Here is a 21352-nt window from a genome sequence, read left to right as displayed (position 1 = left end):
GAACGTCTTGAAAACGCTCGTAGCTAACGAGTACTCCAGGGGTGCTCGTAGGTACTCGTAGGACGCTAAGAGCATCGTCAGCTATAGCCTCAGTGGCGACACCATCGGACATTCCGTCTATTGGATGCGTTTTATTAAAAGCATTGCGCCTTTATGTCCTTAGTTTGGTAATTAATAAAGATTATTAATTAATTTATTAATAAAGATGTTAAAATGGCCAAAATAAAACGGGACAGTCCAGAAAATGTTTGCGCAGGCAGGGCACTCAAAATGTGTGAGAGAAAGTGGGGGGATTTGTGCAGACTGACATAGGCTACTCATAAAACATAGCATAAAATAATGTAAAAAAAAATTAAATTAAACAAATTAAAAAATAAAATAAAAAACTAAATAAATAAATTAAAAAAATAAAACATAAAGAAATAAAAAAAATATAAAAAACAAGCAAAGGAGCAGGCAAAAGGCTGGATATGGTGGGGATTGGTCACGTTGACGGGAATGTTTAGTGACATGAGGGAGGGTGGAGGGGGTTAAAAAAAAGTCTCAATCACTATTCGACGCGCATGAAAACCAGCCGCGTAGTTATGAGGGAGGCCGTCCTCACACCGATCTTCCTCATCGTCATCGCCTCAACGTCCTCCGGTTCAAGCAATGCCACCCCAGCCTTAGCTGCAATGTTGTGCAACATAGCCGTCACACATATCACGGCGCATGACTTGGCCGGCGAAAACTGGAGCCCTCCGCCTGACTTGTGAAGGCATCTAAGCGCAACTTCCACCTCCCGATCGTGCGCTCAACGATGCACCGGGCCAGACGGTGGGCTTCGTTGTATTCCTCATCATGGACGTCTCCCGGGTTATTCACAGGTGTGAAGAGGAATTATTTCAGGGGGAAAATGCCGTGAACGCACAGTGCATTCAGGATTAGGACTGATATATGTCGGTTTAAGCCTAATCAATTGTGTTTTAATGTCTTTAGCATTCATATAATTGCAGTCTATTTTTTTGTAGGCTACACTGCTGTTTGTCCTTGATGGGGATATATTTTAACCCTTTTTAACACAATTTTCCTGCGACATTCCTGCGTCTCCCCCTCCTACGGAGCCATTTCAGCACCGTGTCAGTAGACAGTTACAATCCTACGACGTCGTGAGTGCAGCGAATGCGCGTTCACGTTAAGAGGAGTTTCGGGAAACGCTCCAAAGAAATTGACGATGGATCGCAAGATCCATCGTGAGAATGATCGTACGAGCGTGGATCCATCGTTATCGGGAAACGGGGCCCTGAAGTGAGCGTGCGTGTTTGTGTTGGTGAAAGTTTAAGAAATGTACAACTGTCGGTTCAGCTCTCTGGTGCTCCCTGCTGGCAGTATCACTATACTGTCCTCATGTTTCACAAAAATAGTTTTGAGAGACGTTGTCAGTTTTTGTATGTTGCTTAAATCCTCCAAAGCGGTTGGCAGTAAACATCAGGTCACGGTACGCCACGGAGTCAATGAGCTCGAGTTGAAAAAGAAAAAGCTTACAGCACCTGGTATTCCCAGGCGGTCTCCCATCCAAGTACTAACCAGGCCCTACCCTGCTTAGCTTCCGAGATCAGACGAGATCGGGCGTGATCAGGGTGGTATGGCCGTAAGCAATTAGTGCAGGCGCAAAACTAGGTTTTATACAGTAGCACATAAGGAGTGAGAAAGCTGCTGAGGCTCGACGTTACACTCTTACAAAAACAATCATTAGTTAGATATAAACGGCAGTAATTGATTCAGTAGGACTCCTTATCCATGTAAACCATCATTGTGACATCTGAATTCATTAATTATCTGAAATACACTGCGTGTGCGTGTGATGTTAAATGTTTGAACCAAGGTTAACGGTTAAAGTGTCAGAGAATGGGTGGTGATTTTTTAACGTCCTCCCATGATCTGAAGTGAGCGTGCGTGTTTGTGTTGGTGAAAGTTTAAGAAATGTACAACTGTCGGTTCAGCTCTCTGGTGCTCCCTGCTGGCAGTATCACTATACTGTCCTCATGTTTCACAAAAATAGTTTTGAGAGACGTTGTCAGTTTTTGTATGTTGCTTAAATCCTCCAAAGCGGTTGGCAGTAAACATCAGGTCACGGTACGCCACGGTAGGCCACGGAGTCAATGAGCTCGAGTTGAAAAAGAAAAAGCTTACAGCACCTGGTATTCCCAGGCGGTCTCCCATCCAAGTACTTACCAGGCCCGACCCTGCTAAGCTTCCGAGATCAGACTAGATCGGGCGTGTTCAGGGTGGTATGGCCGTAAGCAATTAGTACAGGCGCAAAACCAGGTTTTATACAGTAGCACATTAGGAGTGTGAAAGCTGCTGAGGCTCGACGTTACACTTTTACAAAAACAATCATTAGTTAGATATAAACGGCAGTAATTGATTCAGTAGGACTCCTTATCCATGTAAACGATCATTGTGACATCTGAATTCATTAATTATCTGAAATACACTGCGTGTGCGTGTGATGTTAAATGTTTGAACCAAGGTTAACGGTTAAAGTGTCAGAGAATGGGTGGTGATTTTTTGACGTCCTCCCATGATCTGAAGTGAGCGTGCGTGTTTGTGTTGGTGAAAGTTTAAGAAATGTACAACTGTCGTTTCAGCTCTCTGGTGCTCCCTGCTGGCAGTATCACTATACTGTCCTCATGTTTCACAAAAATAGTTTTGAGAGACGTTGTCAGTTTTTGTATGTTGCTTAAATCCTCCAAAGCGGTTGGCAGTAAACATCAGGTCACGGTACGCCACGGTAGGCCACGGAGGCAATGAGCTCGAGTTGAAAAAGAAAAAGATTACAACACCTGTTATTCCCAGGCGGTCTCCCAACCAAGTACTAACCAGGCCCGACCCTGCTTAGCTTCCGAGATCAGACGAGATCGGGCGTGTTCAGGGTGGTATGGCCGTAAGCAATTAGTGCAGGCGCAAAACCAGGTTTTATACAGTAGCACATAAGGAGTGAGAAAGCTGCTGAGGCTCGACGTTACACTCTTACAAAAACAATCATTAGTTAGATATAAACGGCAGTAATTGATTCAGTAGGACTCCTTATCCATGTAAACGATCATTGTGACATCTGAATTCATTAATTATCTGAAATACACTGCGTGTGCGTGTGATGTTAAATGTTTGAACCAAGGTTAACGGTTAAAGTGTCAGAGAATGGGTGGTGATTTTTTGACGTCCTCCCATGATCTGAAGTGAGCGTGCGTGTTTGTGTTGGTGAAAGTTTAAGAAATGTACAACTGTCGGTTTCAGCTCTCTGGTGCTCCCTGCTGGCAGTATCACTATACTGTCCTCATGTTTCACAAAAATAGTTTTGAGAGACGTTGTCAGTTTTTGTATGTTGCTTAAATCCTCCAAAGCGGTTGGCAGTAAACATCAGGTCACGGTACGCCACGGTAGGCCACGGAGTCAATGAGCTCGAGTTGAAAAAGAAAAAGCTTACAGCACCTGGTATTCCCAGGCGGTCTCCCATCCAAGTACTAACCAGGCCCGACCCTGCTTAGCTTCCGAGATCAGACGAGATCGGGCGTGTTCAGGGTGGTATGGCCGTAAGCAATTAGTGCAGGCGCAAAACCAGGTTTTATACAGTAGCACATAAGGAGTGAGAAAGCTGCTGAGGCTTGACGTTACACTTTTACAAAACAATCATTAGTAAGATATAAACGGCAGTAATTGATTCAGTAGGACTCCTTATCCATGTAAACGATCATTGTGACATCTGAATTCATTAATTATCTGAAATACACTGCGTGTGCGTGTGATGTTAAATGTTTGAACCAAGGTTAACGGTTAAAGTGTCAGAGAATGGGTGGTGATTTTTTGACGTCCTCCCATGATCTGAAGTGAGCGTGCGTGTTTGTGTTGGTGAAAGTTTAAGAAATGTACAACTGTCGGTTCAGCTCTCTGGTGCTCCCTGCTGGCAGTATCACTATACTGTCCTCATGTTTCACAAAATAGTTTTGAGAGACGTTGTCAGTTTTTGTATGTTGCTTAAATCCTCCAAAGCGGTTGGCAGTAAACATCAGGTCACGGTACGCCACGGAGTCAATGAGCTCGAGTTGAAAAAGAAAAAGCTTACAGCACCTGGTATTCCCAGGCGGTCTCCCATCCAAGTACTAACCAGGCCCGACCCTGCTTAGCTTCCGAGATCAGACGAGATCGGGCGTGTTTTTTTTTTTTTTTTTTTTTTTTTATTATCAAAAAATATAGTTTACAATTAAAATTCCGTATTTACAGTAATTTACAATCTTTTACGGTCATAACCAAACACAGTATGACATACAGAAGACATACAGATAGTTGATAATCACAAATGTACGCAACAATCACATAGAGAGGTTAACCTAATCATACACAACAAATATTTGCCTCGGAGTGGTCCGCCAGGTCTTAACAAGCAGGAAAAACAATGCCCACACTACACACTAAATCCTAACGTCCCTGATTCCGTTAACATGACTAAAGTGCTGTTCCTAACAAAATACTTGTGAAAATCCTCCCTCCTAAGCGTGTGGACCAACCTCACATTCTTTTTAAAAGTTGCCACAAACCACTCCCATAACGGTATCACCCTCTCCTCATATTGCGCAACGTTCCTCCTGCATACAATTGCATGACGGACTGTGCTCAACATGAAATTCACCAAATTTACATTCACATCTTTCACCTTTCCAACCACACCAAACAACAACAGTTTCTTCCATTCAACATCCTTCCCAACCTTGATCCCACAGTGTACACTCAGCAAATCCTTAACCTTCTCAAAAAAAACAAACAACATTGAACATTCATGAAATAATGATCAAAGGTCTCATCCACCTCTTTACAAACATTGCACACTCTACCCACAGTACTATCAATTTGGTGCAAAACAACATTCGTGAAAACCCTATTGTGCCTGATCTTAAAATCATTGTGCTCACATTCAATAGAGTTATACTTCACATTCAAGTTGCCCCACATTTTCTTCACGTCAAACCCCTCAAAAGCCTTTCCCCACACCTTCTCTGACGCTGGCCTCTTCATCCCACCGCCCATCAAATCCATATACACACTTTTTGTACTAACATCCTCAAACTTAACTCTCTTACCTCCCCTCTCCACCCCCAACTCGACCATCGTGTTCTCCTCGCCTATCCCTCCCTGTCCTAACAGTAGTGTCATCCACCCTGTACCAATACTTCCCTTTACTCTCCTATACATCCCAACAACCACAGCCCCCCTCACATCTCTATTAAACCTCCTTACATCCCTTATGATCACCTGTTCCGCCTTAAAAAACGTTACCCCCCTCCAACATTAAATGCTTGACCTGTTTAATACCGGCTTTCTCAAAATGTTTACTGACCAGTATTCTGTTATTGTGAAGTATTTTTGGGTTCTGAAAGATTGGCTGATTCAGAACCTCGGCTCTGTCCACACACTCATACTTCACGTACTCCAAATATTTCCCCCATGCCTCAAAAACCTCTCGATAGAAATACGACATCCCTTGACACCTCGGCTTATTAAACATCATAAAAAGACCATTCACACCACAACCACCATACCTGTGCAAATAGTCCTCAAAAAAACCCATCCAACAATACTCCTCCTTTCCAAATAAATATTTCTTAATTGTTTTCACTCGTAACGCCCTTTTCTTCACCTCCACATCTATCAATTTCAGTCCTCCATCCTCATACCCATTCGTCAAGACCTTATGCGCAATTTTGGCCGGTTTCCCATCCCACAAAAAATTGTTAACAGCCCCATTCAACTCCTTTACTACCCTCAATGGTAGATCCAGGGTGCTCAGCACATGATTCACCCGTGACATCATCAAGCAATTCACCACAATCACCTTACCCCTCAGTCTCAACTTCCTCATCTTCCATAAATTCAAATTCTGCTTCACTTTATTCAGAACCCCTGTCCACGTGACATCCCTTGCCTCATTTTCATCCACACCCACATTCACACCTAATACCTTTATCATCCCCTTAGAAACAGTCAGCGGAATGTCACACTCGCTCATATCCACTGCCCCTACACAAAGGATCTCTGACTTTTCCAGGTTAATCTTTGCCCCGATGCACTCCCATATATTCCCAATAACTCAATTACCCTTTTCACACTGGCCAAATTCCTAACTGTAATGCTTGTGTCATCTGCGTATTGATGGATTAAACTCCTACCTCCTCCCGGGATGTTGATGCCTTGTATGTGCTGATCCTTTTTTAGCATGGTGGCTAATGGTTCAGCCGTTATACTGTACAATAATGCAGATAACGGACAACCCTGCCTAACTGACCTCTCTAATCTAAAACTATCCGTCAATACCCCGTTACACTTGACCCTACTCTTTGCATTACTATACAATAATCGAATCCACTTCACTAACCTATCCCCAAAACCAAATCTCTCTAGCGCCCTAAACATAAACTCATGTTCTACCCTATCAAAAGCTTTGTTAAAATCTACACTCAATACTACACCTCCCTCTTCTTTCATATGCCTCACTACATCCCTAACTAACCCTATCGTGTCCGCTATATCTCTCCCTGGAATACTGTAAGTTTGGGTTGATGAAACTATGGTCCCTACTACCGACTTAATCCGATTAGCTAAAGTTTTGGCCAGTACCTTATAGTCAGTGTTCAACAGACTTAACCCTCTGTAGTTCCCTAACTGCAATTTACTACCCTTATTCTTGTAGAGTACCGCTATTAACCCCGTCGACATCGACTTGCTAACCATCCCTAACCTTTCCATTTCCCTATATACCTTTAATAAAATCGGACATAACAACTCACTCAAGCACTTGTAAAACTCTGCCGGCAATCCATCAGAGCCAGGACTTTTGTTATTGGACAGGCTGCTGACAGCCGCCATCACCTCCGATTCTCCTAACTCACACTCACATACTTCCCTATCACTATCCGATAACACATGCTCAACCGTTCCTAATACCTTGTCCACACTATCCTTATCTACATAGCCTTTGCTAAATAAATCACTGTAAAACCCCTGCACTCTCTCCAACACCCCCACAAAATCATGTACCACTTCCCCTCTCTCATCCTCTATCTGAGCTATGTATGTTCTACCCTGTTTCCGTTTTTCCAGCCCCAAAAAGAAAGACGTACATTTCTCCCCATCTACCGCATACTGCGCCCGATTCCTAACTATTGCCCCTTTACACCTCTCCCTTTCATAAGATTCTAATTCCCCTTTAATGCCTATGTAGTCAGCTAAGTCCCTATTCACATCGTCATCTAACCTCCTCAATTCCTCAGCCATTCGCTCTCTCAATACACATTCCGTCCTCCTCTTTACTTGACTCCGCTTTTTACAATAATTGATGCTCAACATTTTCACCTTTATCTTCACACATTCCCACCACTCACACACGTCTGCATCATACCCCACACAATTCATTTGCTCCTTAACACACCCTCTCACCATCTCAATATACTCGCTCTCTTCCAACACACTTGTATTCAAACACCAAACTCCCCCCCCTGTCCCTCTACTTCTGTCACCCATCTGAAAGATTATTGCTGCATGATCACTATAACCAGTGAATTTATACTGTACACTGCTCAAAGTATCAGCGATGTCCTGTCGTGCTAAACATAAATCGATCCTACTTTGCTTTAGCACTCCGTTCACTATCTGCCTCCTAGAAAATTCCCTCTTGGCAGCATTTCTAACCCTCCACACATCGACCAAACCCCCATCCTCAATCATTTTGAACAAAGCCTTCCGGGCCGAATCCTGTCTAAAACTATCTCTCCTATAAACATCCAGCTTGCTACAAAACACATTAAAATCTCCCACGAGAACACAATTCCTAGTGCAGAGCAAACCAAGAGAGATAAAAATAGCCTTTTTTCCACTTCTCTGTTAGGTGCGTATACATTAATTAGTCTATACGTTACATTATTAACATCAAAATCGATTCCAATCACCCTCCCCTTCCCATCATTCAGAACCTCCTTCACATTCCCAACCACATCCTCCTTTACAAGTATTGCCACACCACACGATCTTGCCGTCCCACAGTTGACGAATAACAGTCCCCTCCATTTCTCCTTGATTTCTGGCATTTTAGCCTGTGTCCAGTTTGTTTCCTGCAGCACTAAAATATCGGATTTAAAATGGATTAACACCTCATCAAACTTCGCCATATTGTTAAGACCGTTGATGTTAATTGATGTGAGTGTGACCATTGAAATCAAAAGACACAGAGTGGGTATTACTGTTAAAATCATTTTTTTTTTTACGTACCCCTTTCTTTTTCAAGTTCCTCTGTTCCTCATCGGAATCAACCCCTCTCCTGCGTCTGACCCTGGGCGCCCTCTCCCTACAAACACCCAACGCCTCATTCCCAGACTTATTCTCCCTCTCCCTTCCATCAGCCAGTGTGGGGGGGGAATTATAGGCGCCATACCACGCCAATGAGACGCGTCGGCTGTATCCTCAATAGTCACAGCACAAGACCCCCAGGCTGCATCTTCCTCTACTGTAGGCCACCCGGGCGCCTGTAAAGAGAGGAGCCCCGCTTGAGAGCTCCTGCCCCCCCCCATCCCTGTGCCCCCATCTCCCCCTGATGCCGGGGCCATTGACACAACCAAATCAACTTCCAGGCTAGCCCCCGTGCCATGTCCCGCCTCGTTCCCCAACTGTCCAGACCCCCGCGGCACCTTGGCTATGCCCTCCGCTGGTGTAGGGTGCCCAGATGCCGGTAGAGAGGAAAGCTCTACTTGAGAGCTTTGCCCCCCGGGCAACCCCGTGCCCCCCACACCCGGGTCCTTCAGCTCAACCTGTAGCTGACTGTCCAAGACTGTCTCCCCGTCAGACAGCTCCCCGTGCTCCATCTCCTCTTCCGCACTCTCTTCCCCTCCACTTCCCTCACTCTCCAACGATACAGCCCTTGAGTCTGGGTCAACTGAGAGGGCACCCCCTCCCACCTGCTCCTCCTTACACACACAATTTTCCTTTCTATTACCACACTCTCTGCATTTAATCACAGCCACACACTCCCTTGCATAGTGCCCCTGCTTCCCGCACTTCCGACAGAGGAAGTCAGGACAGTCCCTCACTATATGTCCAGGCTGGATGCACAATCTACACACCTTTAATTGTCTGTCATGGATGACACGGAAATATTCAGCACCCTTTTCAGTGTCAAAACGTGTGGACCAAGGCAAGGACCGTACTTCCTTGTTAAACTTCACCTTAACAAACCGTGTACCCTCACATATGGTCATCCCAGGCCACTTCCTCCTTGCAATCGGCGAAACTGCCTCCACACCCCAGTCCGCAAGCTTCTTCAGAATCTCCTCATCCGTAATGTACACTGGTAGACTCATAAAGGACACCACCATCTCATCTGCAGTCAAGTCTTTTGCGACGACGCTGGTCCCCCTTATCCTAAAACCATCCAACAATCGCCTCTTCCCGTTGGGGTGATTCATCGTTACTTCATATTGGTTCAATGAGAGGTAGCGACATCCCAAGACCAATCCACATACACTCTGCATCGCCCTTAGCATCTCAATCATCGGGATTTTCTCCTCTCCCACAAGCTCCACAGCCACAGACAACTCCCTGCTGTAGCTCGGGCCACCATCCGCAACCTTGTCCTCCTTCTCTCTTGTTGCTCTCTCCGCAGTCACCGGTCTCCCGCCTAGTACGTCCTCCGATGTCCTCTTCGCCACACAACCACCATCCGTCACCGCAGCAGGAGCCGTGTTCCGTTCCATGCCGTCCTCCATTCGAGTTTCCGAAACCGCGTGAGACATCGGAAAAAACCGAACTAAAGTATACTAATACTCCCCCAAACAGCAAGCTGTCGGGGGAATAAACGACGAGACGAAAAACTAACCAAAAAAATATCTATAAATACTTGATTTACCACCAAAAGAATCCTCGCTCCAACACCGTCCTCCTCTCACCACTCAAGCACACCAAACACTTCCTCAATGAGCGTATCACTTCCTCAATGGGCGTGTTTTTTTCTATTTTGGTGACACCCGTCACAACTTACAGCAACCTGGGCTTCTGAGGAGGTCTCCCATCCAAGTACTAATCAGGCCCGACCCTGCTTAGCTTCCGAGATCTGACGAGATCGGGCGTGTTCAGGGTGGTATGGCCGTAAGCAATTAGTACAGGTGCAAAACCAGGTTTTATACAGTAGCACATAAGGAGTGAGAAAGCTGCTGAGGCTCGACGTTACACTCTTACAAAAACAATCAATAGTTAGATATAAACGGCAGTAATTGATTCAGTAGGACTCCTTATCCATGTAAACGATCATTGTGACATCGGAATTCATTAATTATCTGAAATACACTGCGTGTGCGTGTGATGTTAAATGTTTGAACCAAGGTTAACGGTTAAAGTGTCAGAGAATGGGTGGTGATTTTTTGACGTCCTCCCATGATCTGAAGTGAGCGTGCGTGTTTGTGTTGGTGAAAGTTTAAGAAATGTACAACTGTCGGTTCAGCTCTCTGGTGCTCCCTGCTGGCAGTATCACTATACTGTCCTCATGTTTCACAAAAATAGTTTTGAGAGACGTTGTCAGTTTTTGTATGTTGCTTAAATCCTCCAAAGCGGTTGGCAGTAAACATCAGGTCACGGTACGCCACGGTAGGCCACGGAGGCAATGAGCTCGAGTTGAAAAAAGAAAATGCTTACAGCACCTGGTATTCCCAGGCGGTCTCCCATCCAAGTACTAACCAGGCCCGACCCTGCTTAGCATCCGAGATCAAACGAGATCGGGCGTGTTTTTTTTCTTTTTTGGTGACACCCGTCACTACTTACAGCAACCTGGGCTTCTGAGAAGGTCTCCCATCCAAGTACTAACCAGGCCCGACCCTGCTTAGCTTCCGAGATCAGACGAGATCGGGCGTGTTCAGGGTGGCATGGCCGTAAGCAATTAGTGCAGGCGCAAAACCAGGTTTTATACAGAAGCACATAAGGAGTGAGAAAGCTGCTGAGGCTCGACGTTACACTCTTACAAAAACAATCATTAGTTAGATATAAACGGCAGTAATTGATTCAGTAGGACTCCTTATCCATGTAAACGATCATTGTGACATCTGAATTCATTAATTATCTGAAATACACTGCGTGTGCGTGTGATGTTAAATGTTTGAACCAAGGTTAACGGTTAAAGTTTTTTTTTTTTTTTTTTTTTTTTTTTTCGGCGATCCTGGTGAGGAATATGCCCTGGTCAACCTGCTAAGCTGTCTCTACTGTCTCGTGGATTTTCTGCACTGCCTCCCAGCTCTTCCCCAGATGCGTCGGGTCCGTACCTAGCTGCTAACAGGCAAACATCACTCAACATCAGGTTCGATGTTGACGTACTTCGCCCCACAGCTGCTGAAGTACAACAATCGCTCCATCCCACCCTGTATTTCCACCATTAAGCAGCTAGGACTATTGCGTAGACCTCGATATATCCACAGAGGCTCAGGGAGAAACTTTATTTATGGTCAGCCTGCCGGCTTCATCACATCCATTAGGTCCGCTGAGACGGCTGAGGGCAAAAGACGTAACATCGCGAGATCCCCGCACTCCCGGCTGGATAGATTTCATGGAGTGGATTCCAACCTGCGCGGAGTGGATTTTAAGGCTCTGCGACCAGTACAGAGAATAACTCCACAGTCACTGGTTAAATTTGAACTTTTCAACACTCAATCCTTGAATAATAAATCCAGCTTGATTGAAGAGCATATCAGGGAAAAAGGACTTGACTTCATGTGTCTAACAGAAACCTGGCACCAGCCAGAGGTTTACTCTGCCCTAAACGAAGCCTGTCCCCCAGGCTACAGTTACTTGGAGGCAGCCCGCAGAACTGGACGCGGTGGTGGCCTAGCTGTCATCCACAAACAGGACCTGGAGTTGTCCCCCATGGTGCTGCCTACAACTTCCTCCTTTGAATGTCTTGCATTCACATGCAAGCCCCCCATCCCATGACTGTTCTACTCATATACAGGCCCCCTAAACCCAACTCTGCTTTCATCCCGGAAATGTCTGATCTCCTCACAACACTCTGTACTACCTCTGCCAATACCATCATTCTGGGTGATTTAAATATTCATGTTGACACCCCCTCATGCCAGCCCGCTGCTGATTTTCTTCAGCTGCTAGACTCCCTCAACCTACAACAACATGTTGATGCCCCCACACACTCCAGAGGACACACAATTGACCTGGTCATCTCAAACTCCGCCCCCATCAGCAACCTACAGGTCTATGATCTTGGCGTCTCGGATCACAGAGTTGTGTCAATGGAGCTCCCTTTTCCTTCCTCCCACGCCAAACCAAAGCGGCAGATCCACTTCAGGAATGTGAAAAATATCAACATGGATGCCCTGGCCCTGGACCTTCAACATCTCTCCTCTGGCTCAACTGACTCCCTCTCTCTTGCTGACTCAGTGGACTTATACAACCAGTCCCTGAGCAGTCTCCTGGATCTCCACGCCCCCTTAACATCGAGGTCAGTCTCCTTCTCGCGCTCCGCACCCTGGTACACCAGTGAACTACGTACAATGAAGGCTGCTGGGCGTGTCCTTGAGCGGCGACTCAAGGCCTCTGGTCTGACCGTTCACAAACAGGCATACAGGGAACACGGGAGGGCATATGCTGAAGCCCTGAATAATGCACGGTCCAGGTTCTATTCCGCAATAATCAACAATAGCCCTGGTAACTCCAAACAGCTCTTTTCAACTGTTCATCACCTTCTCAAACCCCCTTTACCATCCCAATCTGATGTCACCACGGAGAGGTGCAACATGCATATCAACTTTTTTAAACAAAAAGTGAATAACATCCGCTCACACCTCTCCATCACTACTGCCCTGCCCCTTCAAACTGCTGACCCACCGATTGACTCTGTCCAGACCCTCTGCTCCTTCTCCAGCATCACAAAGGAAGAGGTGGAGGACGTCATCAGGAAAATGAAGCCATCCACCTGTGCACTAGACCCCTTCCCTACAGCTCTGCTGAAGGCCAACATCTCTGCTGTCTCTCCACTCATCACCAATATCATTAACCACTCCCTCCTGGCCGGCCATATCCCATCTGCATTAAAAACTGCTGTCATCAGACCAACATTAAAAAAACCTACCCTTGATCCAGAAGTCCTCTCCAACTACAGGCCCATCTCAAATCTCCCATTTCTGTCAAAAGTTCTGGTAAAAACAGTTGCAGCACAACTCCAGGATCACCTCATACAACATCACTTGTTTGAAAAATTCCAGTCTGGTTTCCGCTATGGCCACAGTACAGAAACAGCCTTGGTCAGGGTCACAAATGACCTCCTGATGGCAGCAGACACCGGCTCCCCATCTCTCCTCATCCTCCTGGACTTAACAGCTGCTTTTGATACGGTTGACCACAATATTCTCCTTCACCGCCTGCAATACACCATTGGACTATCAGGAAATGTAAAGAACTGGTTCACCTCGTACCTCACTGACAGAACTGAGCACGTTGCCCTGGGCAAAGCAAAATCACACACCAACAACGTCACCTGCGGTGTCCCCCAGGGCTCGGTGTTGGGCCCCACACTGTTCTCACTGTACATGCTCCCCCTGGGTAGTGTCATTAGCAGGCATGGCTTGTCTTACCACTGCTATGCTGATGATACACAGCTCTACATCAGGACAACCCCCACTTCTTCTGCTCCTCTGCCAACATCCACACTGACCACCTGCCTGGAGGAGATAGAGGCGTGGATGAAGCTCAACTTCCTACAACTTAACAGCCATAAAACGGAAGCCATCCTTATTGGCACGCCACATCAGCTCCGCTCCCCCACCATCACCAATATCACCTTCTCTGGCAAAAACATCCCCCTTTCCACATCCGTCACCAACCTCGGTGTTAAAATGGACCCACAACTTAATTTTGACACCCACATCAAACACCTCTGTAAGACAGCTTTATACCACCTCAGGAACATCGCCAAACTCCGCCAATCACTCACCCTGGCTGATGCAGAGAAGCTCGTCCATGCCTTTGTCTCCTCCAGGTTGGACTACTGCAATGCACTCCTCATTGGGATCCCTGGCAAGAGCATCCAGAGGCTCCAATACATTCAAAACAGTGCTGCCAGGGTCCTGATGAGGGTGCGCAAGCATGACCACATCACCCCCATCCTGAAATCACTGCACTGGCTCCCTGTCTCACTCAGAATTGAGTACAAGGTCTCCCTCCTCACCCACCAGTGCCTTCACGGACTTGCCCCCCTCTACCTTCAGGAACTCCTCACCCCCCCGACAAACTCACGTACACTCCGTTCAGGATCCACTCACACCCTCCAAACCCGACATACGAAGCTGTGCACCATGGGTGATCGGGCCTTTTCTGCTGCTGCCCCTAGACTATGGAACGCCCTCCCTGACCACCTGAGGGCTCCACAGACTACAGCTCTTTTTAAACGGAACCTCAAAACCCATCTCTTTAAAAGAGCATTTAGCTAAACTTTCTTTGAGGTTCCCCCTTTTTAATAGTTTTTTGGTATTTTTTTCTCTGAAGCACTTTGAGATTCTTGAATATAAAGTGCATTATAAATACAATTTATTATTATTATTATTAAAGTGTCAGAGAATGGGTGGTGATTTTTTGACGTCCTCCCATGATCTGAAGTGAGCGTGCGTGTTTGTGTTGGTGAAAGTTTAAGAAATGTACAACTGTCGGTTCAGCTCTCTGGTGCTCCCTGCTGGCAGTATCACTATACTGTCCTCATGTTTCACAAAAATAGTTTTGAGAGACGTTGTCAGTTTTTGTATGTTGCTTAAATCCTCCAAAGCGGTTGGCAGTAAACATCAGGTCACGGTACGCCACGGTAGGCCACGGAGTCAATGAGCTCGAGTTGAAAAAGAAATAGCTTACAGCACCTAGTATTCCCAGGCGGTCTCCCATCCAAGTACTAACCAGGCCCGACCCTGCTTAGCTTCCGAGTTCAGACGAGATCGGGCGTGTTCAGGGTGGTATGGCCGTAAGCAATTAGTGCAGGCGCAAAACCAGGTTTTATACAGTAGCACATAAGGAGTGAGAAAGCTGCTGAGGCTCGACGTTACACTTTTACAAAAACAATCATTAGTTAGATATAAACGGCAGTAATTGATTCAGTAGGACTCCTTATCCATGTAAACGATCATTGTGACATCTGAATTCATTAATTATCTGAAATACACTGCGTGTGCGTGTGATGTTAAATGTTTGAACCAAGGTTAACGGTTAAAGTGTCAGAGAATGGGTGGTGATTTTTTTTAACGTCCTCCCATGATCTGAAGTGAGCGTGCGTGTTTGTGTTGGTGAAAGTTTAAGAAATGTACAACTGTCGGTTCAGCTCTCTGGTGCTCCCTGCTGGCAGTATCACTATACTGTCCTCATGTTTCACAAAAACAGTTTTGAGAGACGTTGTCAGTTTTTGTATGTTGCTTAAATCCTCCAAAGCGGTTGGCAGTAAACATCAGGTCACGGTACGCCACGGAGTCAATGAGCTCGAGTTGAAAAAGAAAAAGCTTACAGCACCTGGTATTCCCAGGCGGTCTCCCATCCAAGTACTAACCAGGCCCGACCCTGCTTAGCTTCCGAGATCAGACGAGATCGGGCGTGTTCAGGGTGGTATGGCCGAAACCAATTAGTGCAGGCGCAAAACCAGGTTTTATACAGTAGCACATAAGGAGTGAGAAAGCTGCTGAGGCTCGACGTTACACTCTTACAAAAACAATCATAAGTTAGATATAAACGGCAGTAATTGATTCAGTAGGACTCCTTATCCATGTAAACGATCATTGTGACATCTGAATTCATTAATTATCTGAAATACACTGCGTGTGCGTGTGATGTTAAATGTTTGAACCAAGGTTAACGGTTAAAGTGTCAGAGAATGGGTGGTGATTTTTTGACGTCCTCCAATGATCTGAAGTGAGCGTGCGTGTTTGTGTTGGTGAAAGTTTAAGAAATGTACAACTGTCGGTTCAGCTCTCTGGTGCTCCCTGCTGGCAGTATCACTATACTGTCCTCATGTTTCACAAAAATAGTTTTGAGAGACGTTGTCAGTTTTTGTATGTTGCTTAAATCCTCCAAAGCGGTTGGCAGTAAACATCAGGTCACGGTACGCCACGGAGTCAATGAGCTCGAGTTGAAAAAGAAAAAGCTTACAGCACCTGGTATTCCCAGTCGGTCTCCCAGCCAAGTACTAACCAGGCCCGACCCTGCTTAGCGTCCGAAATCAAACGAGATCGGGCGTGTTCAGGGTGGTATGGCCGTAAGCAATTAGTGCAGGCGCAAAACCAGGTTTTATACAGTAGCACATAAGGAGTGAGAAAGCTGCTGAGGCTCGACGTTACACTTTTACAAAAACAATCATTAGTTAGATATAAACGGCAGTAATTGATTCAGTAGGACTCCTTATCCATGTAAACGATCATTGTGACATCTGAATTCATTAATTATCTGAAATACACTGCGTGTGCGTGTGATGTTAAATGTTTGAACCAAGGTTAACGGTTAAAGTGTCAGAGAATGGGTGGTGATTTTTTGACGTCCTCCCATGATCTGAAGTGAGCCTGCGTGTTTGTGTTGGTGAAAGTTTAAGAAATGTACAACTGTCGGTTCAGCTCTCTGGTGCTCCCTGCTGGCAGTATCACTATACTGTCCTCATGTTTCACAAAAATAGTTTTGAGACGTTGTCAGTTTTTGTATGTTGCTTAAATCCTCCAAAGTGGTTGGCAGTAAACATCAGGTCACGGTACGCCACGGAGTCAATGAGCTCGAGTTGAAAAAGAAAAAGCTTACAGCACCTGGTATTCCCAGGCGGACTCCCATCCAAGTACTAACCAGGCCCGACCCTGCTTAGCTTCCGAGATCAGACGAGATCGGGCGTGTTCAGGGTGGTATGGCCGTAAGCAATTAGTGCAGGCGCAAAACCAGGTTTTATACAGTAGCACATAAGGAGTGAGAAAGCTGCTGAGGCTCGACGTTACACTCTTACAAAAACAATCATTAGTTAGATATAAACGGCAGTAATTGATTCAGTAGGACTCCTTATCCATGTAAACCATCATTGTGACATCTGAATTCATTAATTATCTGAAAAACACTGCGTGTGCGTGTGATGTTAAATGTTTGAACCAAGGTTAACGGTTAAAGTGTCAGAGAATGGGTGGTGATTTTTTGACGTCCTCCCATGATCTGAAGTGAGCGTGCGTGTTTGTGTTGGTGAAAGTTTAAGAAATGTACAACTGTCGGTTCAGCTCTCTGGTGCTCCCTGCTGGCAGTATCACTATACTGTCCTCATGTTTCACAAAAACAGTTTTGAGAGACGTTGTCAGTTTTGTATGTTGCTTAAATCCTCCAAAGCGGTTGGCAGTAAACATCAGGTCACGGTACGCCACGGAGTCAATGAGCTCGAGTTGAAAAAGAAAAAGCTTACAGCACCTGGTATTCCCAGGCGGTCTCCCATCCAAGTACTAACCAGGCCCGACCCTGCTTAGCTTCCGAGATCAGACGAGATCGGGCGTGTTCAGGGTGGTATGGCCGAACCAATTAGTGCAGGCGCAAAACCAGGTTTTATACAGTAGCACATAAGGAGTGAGAAAGCTGCTGAGGCTCGACGTTACACTCTTACAAAAACAATCATAAGTTAGATATAAACGGCAGTAATTGATTCAGTAGGACTCCTTATCCATGTAAACGATCATTGTGACATCTGAATTCATTAATTATCTGAAATACACTGCGTGTGCGTGTGATGTTAAATGTTTGAACCAAGGTTAACGGTTAAAGTGTCAGAGAATGGGTGGTGATTTTTTGACGTCCTCCAATGATCTGAAGTGAGCGTGCGTGTTTGTGTTGGTGAAAGTTTAAGAAATGTACAACTGTCGGTTCAGCTCTCTGGTGCTCCCTGCTGGCAGTATCACTATACTGTCCTCATGTTTCACAAAAATAGTTTTGAGAGACGTTGTCAGTTTTTGTATGTTGCTTAAATCCTCCAAAGCGGTTGGCAGTAAACATCAGGTCACGGTACGCCACGGTAGGCCACGGAGTTAATGAGCTCGAGTTGAAAAAGAAAAAGCTTACAGCACCTGGTATTCCCAGGCGGTCTCCCATCCAAGTACTAACCAGGCCCGACCCTGCTTAGCTTCCGAGATCAGACGAGATCGGGCGTGTTCAGGGTGGTATGGCCGAAACCAATTAGTGCAGGCGCAAAACCAGGTTTTATACAGTAGCACATAAGGAGTGAGAAAGCTGCTGAGGCTCGACGTTACACTCTTACAAAAACAATCATAAGTTAGATATAAACGGCAGTAATTGATTCAGTAGGACTCCTTATCCATGTAAACGATCATTGTGACATCTGAATTCATTAATTATCTGAAATACACTGCGTGTGCGTGTGATGTTAAATGTTTGAACCAAGGTTAACGGTTAAAGTGTCAGAGAATGGGTGGTGATTTTTTTGACGTCCTCCAATGATCTGAAGTGAGCGTGCGTGTTTGTGTTGGTGAAAGTTTAAGAAATGTACAACTGTCGGTTCAGCTCTCTGGTGCTCCCTGCTGGCAGTATCACTATACTGTCCTCATGTTTCACAAAAATAGTTTTGAGAGACGTTGTCAGTTTTTGTATGTTGCTTAAATCCTCCAAAGCGGTTGGCAGTAAACATCAGGTCACGGTACGCCACGGTAGGCCACGGAGTCAATGAGCTCGAGTTGAAAAAGAAAAAGCTTACAGCACCTGGTATTCCCAGGCGGACTCCCATCCAAGTACTAACCAGGCCCGACCCTGCTTAGCTTCCGAGTTCAGACGAGATGGGGCGTGTTCAGGGTGGTATGGCCGTAAGCAATTAGTGCAGGCGCAAAACCAGGTTTTATACAGTAGCACATAAGGAGTGAGAAAGCTGCTGAGGCTCGACGTTACACTTTTACAAAAACAATCATTAGTTAGATATAAACGGCAGTAATTGATTCAGTAGGACTCCTTATCCATGTAAACGATCATTGTGACATCTGAATTCATTAATTATCTGAAATACACTGCGTGTGCGTGTGATGTTAAATGTTTGAACCAAGGTTAACGGTTAAAGTGTCAGAGAATGGGTGGTGATTTTTTGACGTCCTCCCATGATCTGAAGTGAGCGTGCGTGTTTGTGTTGGTGAAAGTTTAAGAAGTGTACAACTGTCGTTTCAGCTCTCTGGTGCTCCCTGCTGGCAGTATCACTATACAGTCCTCATGTTTCACAAAAATAGTTTTGAGAGACGTTGTCAGTTTTTGTATGTTGCTTAAATCCTCCAAAGCGGTTGGCAGTAAACATCAGGTCACGGTACGCCACGGTAGGCCACGGAGGAAATGAGCTCGAGTTGAAAAAGAAAAAGCTTACAGCACCTGGTATTCCCAGGCAGTCTCCCAACCAAGTACTAACCAGGCCCGACCCTGCTTAGCTTCCGAGATCAAACGAGATCGGGCGTGTTCAGAGTGGTATGGCCGTAAGCAATTAGTGCAGGCGCAAAACCAGGTTTTATACAGTAGCACATAAGGAGTGAGAAAGCTGCTGAGGCTCGACGTTACACTTTTACAAAAACAATCATTAGTTAGATATAAACGGCAGTAATTGATTCAGTAGGACTCCTTATCCATGTAAACGATCATTGTGACATCTGAATTCATTAATTATCTGAAATACACTGCGTGTGCGTGTGATGTTAAATGTTTGAACCAAGGTTAACGGTTAAAGTGTCAGAGAATGGGTGGTGATTTTTTGACGTCCTCCCATGATCTGAAGTGAGCCTGCGTGTTTGTGTTGGTGAAAGTTTAAGAAATGTACAACTGTCGGTTCAGCTCTCTGGTGCTCCCTGCTGGCAGTATCACTATACTGTCCTCATGTTTCACAAAAATACTTTTGAGACGTTGTCAGTTTTTGTATGTTGCTTAAATCCTCCAAAGTGGTTGGCAGTAAACATCAGGTCACGGTACGCCACGGAGTCAATGAGCTCGAGTTGAAAAAGAATAAGCTTATAGCACCTGGTATTCCCAGGCGGTCTCCCATCCAAGTACTAACCAGGCCCGACCCTGCTTAGCTTCCGAGATCAGACGAGATCAGGCGTGTTCAGGGTGGTATGGCCGTAAGCAATTAGTGCAGGCGCAAAACCAGGTTTTATACAGTAGCACATAAGGAGTGAGAAAGCTGCTGAGGCTCGACGTTACACTCTTACAAAAACAATCATTAGTTAGATATAAACGGCAGTAATTGATTCAGTAGGACTCCTTATCCATGTAAACGATCATTGTGACATCTGAATTCATTAATTATCTGAAATACACTGCGTGTGCGTGTGATGTTAAATGTTTGAACCAAGGTTAACGGTTAAAGTGTCAGAGAATGGGTTTGTGATTTTTTGACGTCCTCCCATGATCTGAAGTGAGCGTGCGTGTTTGTGTTGGTGAAAGTTTAAGAAATGTACAACTGTCGGTTCAGCTCTCTGGTGCTCCCTGCTGGCAGTATCACTATACTGTCCTCATGTTTCACAAAAATAGTTTTGAGAGACGTTGTCAGTTTTTGTATGTTGCTTAAATCCTCCAAAGCGGTTGGCAGTAAACATCAGGTCACGGTACGCCACGGTAGGCCACGGAGGCAATGAGCTCGAGTTGAAAAAGAAAAAGCTTACAGCACCTGGTATTCCCAGGCGGTCTCCCATCCAAGTACTAACCAGGCCCGACCCTGCTTAGCTTCCTAGATCAAACGAGATCTGGCGTGTTCAGGGTGGTATGGCCGTAAGCAATAAATGCAGGCGCAAAACCAGGTTTTATACAGTAGCACATAAGGAGTGAGAAAGCTGCTGAGGCTCGACGTTACACTCTTACAAAAACAATCATTAGTTAGATATAAACGGCAGTAATTGATTCAGTAGGACTCCTTATCCATGTAAACGATCATTGTGACATCTGAATTCATTAATTATCTGAAATACACTGCGTGTGCGTGTGATGTTAAATGTTTGAAACAAGGTTAACGGTTAAAGTGTCAGAGAATGGGTGGTGATTTATTGACGTCCTCCCATGATCTGAAGTGAGCGTGCGTGTTTGTGTTGGTGAAAGTTTAAGAAATGTACAACTGTCGGTTCAGCTCTCTGGTGCTCCCTGCTGGCAGTATCACTATACTGTCCTCATGTTTCACAAAAATAGTTTTGAGAGACGTTGTCAGTTTTTGTATGTTGCTTAAATCCTCCAAAGCGGTTGGCAGTAAACATCAGGTCACGGTACGCCACGGAGTCAATGAGCTCGAGTTGAAAAAGAAAAAAGCTTACAGCACCTGGTATTCCCA

At 45.4% G+C, this 21352-nt stretch overlaps 16 non-coding genes across 16 annotated transcripts; all 16 read right to left on the bottom strand.

The window, feature by feature from the left end:
• Window positions 1–1517: 1517 nt before the first annotated feature.
• On the bottom strand, window positions 1518–1636 carry LOC130399516 (5S ribosomal RNA). The gene has a single exon (XR_008902023.1). It is a non-coding gene; the product is annotated as a 5S ribosomal RNA (ribosomal RNA).
• A 529-nt stretch (window positions 1637–2165) lies between these two features.
• LOC130395048 (5S ribosomal RNA) lies at window positions 2166–2284 on the bottom strand. Its single transcript, XR_008898148.1, has one exon. It is a non-coding gene; the product is annotated as a 5S ribosomal RNA (ribosomal RNA).
• A 529-nt stretch (window positions 2285–2813) lies between these two features.
• On the bottom strand, window positions 2814–2932 carry LOC130394490 (5S ribosomal RNA). The gene has a single exon (XR_008897643.1). It is a non-coding gene; the product is annotated as a 5S ribosomal RNA (ribosomal RNA).
• Window positions 2933–3462: 530 nt separating this feature from the next.
• LOC130397721 (5S ribosomal RNA) lies at window positions 3463–3581 on the bottom strand. Its single transcript, XR_008900305.1, has one exon. It is a non-coding gene; the product is annotated as a 5S ribosomal RNA (ribosomal RNA).
• Window positions 3582–10053: 6472 nt separating this feature from the next.
• On the bottom strand, window positions 10054–10173 carry LOC130394082 (5S ribosomal RNA). Its single transcript, XR_008897276.1, has one exon. It is a non-coding gene; the product is annotated as a 5S ribosomal RNA (ribosomal RNA).
• A 656-nt stretch (window positions 10174–10829) lies between these two features.
• On the bottom strand, window positions 10830–10949 carry LOC130395063 (5S ribosomal RNA). The gene has a single exon (XR_008898162.1). It is a non-coding gene; the product is annotated as a 5S ribosomal RNA (ribosomal RNA).
• Window positions 10950–14909: 3960 nt separating this feature from the next.
• Window positions 14910–15028, bottom strand: LOC130399793 (5S ribosomal RNA). The gene has a single exon (XR_008902291.1). It is a non-coding gene; the product is annotated as a 5S ribosomal RNA (ribosomal RNA).
• Window positions 15029–15549: 521 nt separating this feature from the next.
• On the bottom strand, window positions 15550–15668 carry LOC130401197 (5S ribosomal RNA). The gene has a single exon (XR_008903662.1). It is a non-coding gene; the product is annotated as a 5S ribosomal RNA (ribosomal RNA).
• Window positions 15669–16187: 519 nt separating this feature from the next.
• Window positions 16188–16306, bottom strand: LOC130395131 (5S ribosomal RNA). The gene has a single exon (XR_008898223.1). It is a non-coding gene; the product is annotated as a 5S ribosomal RNA (ribosomal RNA).
• Window positions 16307–16823: 517 nt separating this feature from the next.
• LOC130399934 (5S ribosomal RNA) lies at window positions 16824–16942 on the bottom strand. Its single transcript, XR_008902426.1, has one exon. It is a non-coding gene; the product is annotated as a 5S ribosomal RNA (ribosomal RNA).
• Window positions 16943–17460: 518 nt separating this feature from the next.
• Window positions 17461–17579, bottom strand: LOC130395334 (5S ribosomal RNA). The gene has a single exon (XR_008898403.1). It is a non-coding gene; the product is annotated as a 5S ribosomal RNA (ribosomal RNA).
• Window positions 17580–18107: 528 nt separating this feature from the next.
• LOC130401196 (5S ribosomal RNA) lies at window positions 18108–18226 on the bottom strand. The gene has a single exon (XR_008903661.1). It is a non-coding gene; the product is annotated as a 5S ribosomal RNA (ribosomal RNA).
• Window positions 18227–18756: 530 nt separating this feature from the next.
• On the bottom strand, window positions 18757–18875 carry LOC130394358 (5S ribosomal RNA). Its single transcript, XR_008897525.1, has one exon. It is a non-coding gene; the product is annotated as a 5S ribosomal RNA (ribosomal RNA).
• A 529-nt stretch (window positions 18876–19404) lies between these two features.
• On the bottom strand, window positions 19405–19523 carry LOC130394110 (5S ribosomal RNA). The gene has a single exon (XR_008897300.1). It is a non-coding gene; the product is annotated as a 5S ribosomal RNA (ribosomal RNA).
• Window positions 19524–20040: 517 nt separating this feature from the next.
• Window positions 20041–20159, bottom strand: LOC130401078 (5S ribosomal RNA). Its single transcript, XR_008903539.1, has one exon. It is a non-coding gene; the product is annotated as a 5S ribosomal RNA (ribosomal RNA).
• Window positions 20160–20689: 530 nt separating this feature from the next.
• LOC130395135 (5S ribosomal RNA) lies at window positions 20690–20808 on the bottom strand. The gene has a single exon (XR_008898226.1). It is a non-coding gene; the product is annotated as a 5S ribosomal RNA (ribosomal RNA).
• Window positions 20809–21352: the final 544 nt, after the last annotated feature.

The sequence above is a fragment of the Gadus chalcogrammus genome, chromosome 12, assembly GCF_026213295.1.
Source record: "Gadus chalcogrammus isolate NIFS_2021 chromosome 12, NIFS_Gcha_1.0, whole genome shotgun sequence".
In the NCBI taxonomy this organism is placed as follows: Eukaryota; Metazoa; Chordata; class Actinopteri; order Gadiformes; family Gadidae; genus Gadus; species Gadus chalcogrammus.
Note: the sequence above shows the minus strand (reverse complement) of the source record. Positions and strands in the feature narration are given on the sequence as shown.